We start from the raw sequence: 6,080 nt of genomic DNA, 5'->3' as shown, positions 1-6,080 counted from the left end.
AAGCAGTCAGCCAAAAATCCTGCAGATGAAGCTGCTGGAATCACCAGCAGGTGTTTGGGAAGAGGAACCAGCTGAAGTGGCTGCCAGACACCCACATTCAGCAGGATGGGGATCCCTCTGCTCATGGCGTGGGTTTGATTGAAATGAGATTCTAACAGGACTTTTTTCTCCTTACAGGTGGCAGCTCTATGCAAATTTGAAAGTGAGAGTTGATAAATGCACTCCTAGGGATTGCTTTTATCATCCATTTTGATTTTTATGTTAGAGTTTTATGTGTTTCCTCAGGAAAGTGAAGAAACAAATGCTATGTTAATAATTAATGGGTTGGCTAATTGGATTGCTGCCCTTCTCACTTGTGTCATCAGCCAGTATTTGCAGCTTTTTAGAGTTGTTTTTTTTTTTTTTCCATTAGGATGAGAAGTGGTTGATGTCTGCCTTGGATCTTTCTTGGTATGAATTTATGAGGAATATACACAAATTTTCAGTGAATATTGCAGAGGCACAGCAGGCAGCTCCCTTGATGAGAAAATCCTTGTCTAGACCTCCTGCGTGTGCTCTCTCCAGAGAGATCTGCTTTTCTGCCTGCTCTTGAGGAATCACAGAAACCCAGGGAGTCTGAGAGAGCCCTGCTTCATCCAGTGACCCTGTGCAATATGAAAACAAGGTGAGAAGTGGCAGTAGCAAGAGGTTTTTTGAGGTACAGTTTGTTAAACTGCTTTACAACAAGCACAGGGCACTACTCGTAGTAAAACAAGATCATGTTTAAAAGGAGACAAGCTCCTTCAGCCCCTCAGACTTGGAATTTCTGTGTACTCCAGGGAACTGATGTGTTACCTAGAGTCATCTGAGCTGTCTGAAAGGTCTTGATGGCACCATTCCTGAACTCCATGGTACAGGAACACTGAGTCCATCCCCAGCCTTCTTGGTCACAGAAAATCATCAACAACTCCAAATACAGTAAAAAAAACCTCCCCTGAGTAACAGGAAAGGCATTTGGGGAGGGTGAATCTGTGGAGAAAATGCTTTCGATTGCTCTTACCTTTGTCTTTCCTGTATACACAGTGGGCAGCATTTCCTCACAATCCCATCAGCTTCAATGTAGTGCTCTGGTTTCTGAGGAGGTTGTTTGGATTGGATTCCAAACACACAACCACATTATCTGCATGTTCTCAGTGCCACAGCTGGACAGGGATAGAGCCACACCTCCCTTGTGGCAGTGTCACAGGGTCCCCTGGCTCTGAGATGTCCTGTTTAACCCTGGGTGCTCCCTGGCACCAAGGTGCTGTGCCCCGTGTCCTGAGCTGTCTGTGCATGGACGAGGCAGTGAATTAATTTGGTCTGAGGTAGCTCAGATGGCAAAAATCCTTGACTTATCTGCCAAGAAAACTGCAAATGTGCTTCAGCTGAGTCTGTCAACGTGAGAGGAGCAGAGGGTTGCCCAGTCAGCCAGAAGATGAGTTTGTGCTTGTTCTGTCAACTGCTGGAGATTGGAATGTCAATATTGAGCCTAATAAACTTCTCGTTTCTAAAGCATTAGCCGGGCTGAGATCATGTTTAATAACAATCTGGCCCACCTCAGACCATGCAATGATCTGCAGGGCTGTCTCTGGGCTGGTGGTGTTGCCAATACGCTGGTTTCTCAAGTCTGCTGAGGTGTGTGATTCACCCAAATTAAACTGTGGCCTTGGGCAGCCTCACTCTCAAACCTTCCATGTGCACAGCAAAGGAGAAAATTTGTAATAAAACTGGGCTCTAGAGACTGAGAGATTAATCTGTTTTCTTAGATTTCTCCAGAGAAACTGTTGCAGAGGGCAGGTACTGAATGAACACAAGCAAATACCCTCACAAAGAGTGCGTGACACCACAAATTTGATGGTCAGCCCCTACGAAAGACCCGATAAAACCTCTGTGACTGATCAGGCTTTTAAAAGACCCTCTGTGGTGCAGACAACTGCTTCCCATCCAACTTGCAAGGCAGTTGGAGGTGCAGGCAGCACTGATGGATGTCTGGGTTTAACCAAAACGCTTTAATTACACTGCTTTCCCCAGAGTTCATCTTTGTGATGTGTACAAAGTACAAGGAAAATATTGAACGCAGAGATTTCTTTCCTTTGTTTTTGTCTTGGCTGGATTAATTAAAGATGTCATTGATCCTGACAGGACTGCCTTGGGGTAGGATGGCTGATGCTGTGCTTGCTACAAGGAGCTGGTGATGAGTGTAGACACAGGGATTTTTATTATTTTTTTTTGTGCTGTATTATTCCATTCGAGTCCACTTGAGCTCTTTGGAACAACATTTCTCTCTAGAATTATTACATTCTCCCTTTATTTATTGGTAATATGTGGTAACTTATTCCCTGACACGGGAAATGAAATTGGTTGCTGGTGTCTGCAGGGTTTTTGTTTGAATATTCTTTAAATCACAGAATCACAGACTGGGTTGGGTTGGTAGGGACTTTAAATCTCACCTCGTTCCATCCTCCTGCCATGGGCAGGGATACTTTGCTCTAGGCCAGGTTGCTCTGAGCCCCATCCAAACTGGTTTTGAACACTTCCAGGGATGGGGAATCAACAAATGCAAAGCAATAATTTAAAGAGAAAATGGGACACCCTTCCCACCCTGTGCCCAGATTCCTGAGCACTGGTGAATTAGAATCGCGCTCATCTTGCAGATATCCCAAAGAAGTTCCTAAAGATTTCTCATCAAATCCAGGATTCAGCTGTCAAATGCTGGCAGACTGGAGCTTGCAAAGGTGGAGAAGGGTGGTATAAATGGATTTGTGGGCAGAGGGCAGGTGACAGGGTCAGAAGCACATGACAGATCCATTTCTCCCAGAGCCCTGCAATTTATCCTGTGACTGTCACTTCCATTTAGAGGGTCTGGATTGACTTGGTGACCCAGAGGTGAGTGGTGGGCATGAAACATCTGTCTTGGTTCTAATAAGGCTTCAGCCATGGCACTGCTTGGGTGCCTTAGAGGCACAAATTATTTATGACCGTAGTACCCGCTGGTTGGGCAACAATACTACGATTTTTCTTATTTTATTTATTTTGGAGGCATCAGAAGAATAAATACGACGTCACAGGTCTTGCAGAGCAGGAACTAAAGCATATTATTCTCACTACCAGTCTAATACCTTAACTACAGGACTGACTTGTCAGGTGGCATCCTAAAAACCTGTTCTGTGTAATCTATCCCTCCAGAGACTTCTGAATATATAATATACACCTGCTAAAAATAAATCTGCAGAAGATAGTTTGACGAGTTTTTCACTACTTCTCCAAGAGTGTGCTCATTTTTAAATCATCTGGGCCCTGCTTTCTGTATTATAAATTATTTTCTTTGATTGAAAAACCTGTTGTACATTGGCTTCTGCTCCACGTCCACTTTTGCTTGATACCTCTCTAAATCAGTGATGGCTAAATTACAGGCGACTCACGGACAGTAATCAGTGCTAAATCAAGTTTGATTCCTCTGATGAGAAGCCTGGAAGACAGAAATAAGGTGCCTGGGACTTTAGACCTTTCTCAAGAAAAACCTTGTTGTTCCTATAAACCCGACAAATGCTTGTTTGCTATCAGGGACTGAAATTCTAAATTAGCCTGTTTCCAAAGGGAGTAGTAGTGAGTAGTTATTTAGTTGGTGGCATATAGTTTCAGGAAAGAAGAAAAAAAGAAGAAGGGTTGTCTGTCTGGTCTTAATTTCTGTGGCAATATTTCTTCCCCCTCCCACTTCTGAATTCTCTAAATTGTTCCTTTCTTCCTTTCTCGCCGTGTCCAGGCTGTGCACGCCACTCCCTGAGCCACACTAGGCCTCTAAAAAGAACTAGGAAATGTAATTATTCCCACTCTCTCTGTTTTCATTATGTCTGTATTAATAGTCTTCCTTTTCCCAACAAGCTCTGCTGACAGGGAGCCATTATCCTATGATGCACATAGGCTGAGTACAAATTCAGGTTAATACCCCAGGATGCTGTGTAATGCACTGCCCTGCTGCTGGGCTTAATCTAATCCAACGTGATGGAGGAGGCACCGTGGCACAGCTCAGTGCTTCAGAGCACGAGGCATCATCCTGCCAAATTTTGCAGAGGGCTGGCTCAAAAACTCTCATCCTGCACCAAAATCTCCCACCCCAATGCACAGGGCAGTGGTGGCTGCTGGTTTCAGTGCCACCCTGGCCTCTCTTCACCATCTCTGAGGAGAGCAGAGAGCAGAGAAAGGCCGTCAGAGGCATCCCACCAATCCAGCCCCCTGGCACTCAGCTCAATGAGCTTTTCTCCTTACACCTTCTCTATGGAAAAGAGCTGATGGGGTCAGGGGGAGCAGAGGGCACTGAGGATGCCAGCAGAGGATAAGGAGGATAAGACCCCCAGAAAGGGAGGTCCTGTGGCTCTATGCAACCACCCCAAAAAGATTAAATTAGAGGTGTGAACACAGCGCCTTCCTGGATCCTGCCAAGAAGTTTAATTAAAGTCACTTGCTGTATCTGAGTGACCCACTTTCACTCACAGCTATCACATCTGATGTGATGTTTTAGGAGATGGGCTACAAGAGCAGAACAGCATTTCCATCTTTCTGTCTTTGTTTTTTTTTTTCCCCTTTCTGAGCAGAGGAAATGACAAACTCACTTTGCAGGCGGGAGAGGATGATGAACTTTCTATGTTGCAGTTGTGGTAAAAACCACTGACACGTGACATGGCTCATCTAGATCCCAGCTCTGTCAAGAGCTCTTCCAATCCCCTAATCCCTTTTTCTCTAGGGATAAAGTTTAGGTGGAGAGACAACTCTATCTGGAAAATCTGAGTAGTTTGCCTTTACTTCTGTCTTCTATCCTCACGTGTCCCAGTGAATTTAGAGCTGTAGAGTCTGTGTTGCTCAGCAGTGCACAGTCTAATCTCTGGCTGGGACAGGTTTTGCATGACCCTGGACTCCCTGGTGTGCTCACTGGAATATATTTTCAGGTTCTGGCAATTTTCTGCTCTCTGTCTTGCAGATCACTGCAAGTCATTACTGCTATGGCCCCATTACACACATCCAGGGGAAATTCCCACACCTGCCCTGGATCTGCTGAGAGAGAAAGCAGTGCAAAGTGATGCACAAAGTGTTGGAAATTGTTGCAATCATGCTCCAAGAGTTATACAGGCTCATCTTTGATCCTGCTATTTCTCCTCACAGTAAGGCCATACTCTGAGCCAGAGAAAACAGCAAGGTAGAGATAATTTGGCTGGATTTTTTTTTTTAAATTGTAATAGAGGAGGTTTAGTCTCTCCCAATGCAGTTACAGCTGTTTGATTCATTGGACCTTGGTGTAACTCCCTTTGGCAAACCACGCACTGAGACCCAGAGCTACCACCTGCACATCAGCAGGAAGCTTTTCTTTCCACTTTTCTTTCCACAAAGACACAGATTTCTGACAGCTGCTGCCTTCCCTTCATCTCTATAGCAGAGTTAATTTAGATTTATCATTCAATTCAAATCCAGGGAAAGTTCCAGTCCCAGCCCTCACAACCGTTCATTTTCTAGCAACAATAACTCTGACTGAACAATAGAATCTTGCTTGTGAAGACTCAATAAAAGTTATGCTGATACTTGAAAAAAAGAATTGCTTATCTTCAACCCATGAAAGGAGTAAACTCACCCGCCTGTCACAGTGATGAGCCCAAAATGAAACTTTTGATCTGATGCTCCCAAATCTCGGGATTTTGGCCAGAGTGGAAACCAAATGTAGGCAAGGAGTGTCCAAGTTAGAGCAACACAAAACCCAGAGGGATCTTGGCTTTGCTGTTGTCTAGAGGTGCTACAGTAAACTAAATAAAACTTGACAGAAAGAACTTCTACCATAACAGCAACATTTTGCCAACTTTTCTCATTAACGGGATGTGACGGGACAGAAATATCGTATGTCCATGGCTTGGATGCATTTCAGTCTCTTCTCTCAAGAGCACCAGTACAGCTTCCACCTCTGAGGCAGACTCCAGTTCTGCACTGAGCAGAACCAATCCAAACCCCAGAAAACTGCCCACTGCTGGAATAAAACACCTTCCCCAGGAGCAGGGAAGGAGAAGGAGAGCTGGCCATTA

Source organism: Chamaea fasciata, unplaced genomic scaffold (assembly GCF_029207755.1).
Source record: "Chamaea fasciata isolate MVZ Bird 193981 ecotype frontalis unplaced genomic scaffold, bChaFas1.0.hap1 SCAF_17, whole genome shotgun sequence".
In the NCBI taxonomy this organism is placed as follows: Eukaryota; Metazoa; Chordata; class Aves; order Passeriformes; family Sylviidae; genus Chamaea; species Chamaea fasciata.
The sequence above is the reverse complement of the archived record's forward strand: the minus strand, read 5'-3'. Positions refer to the sequence as shown.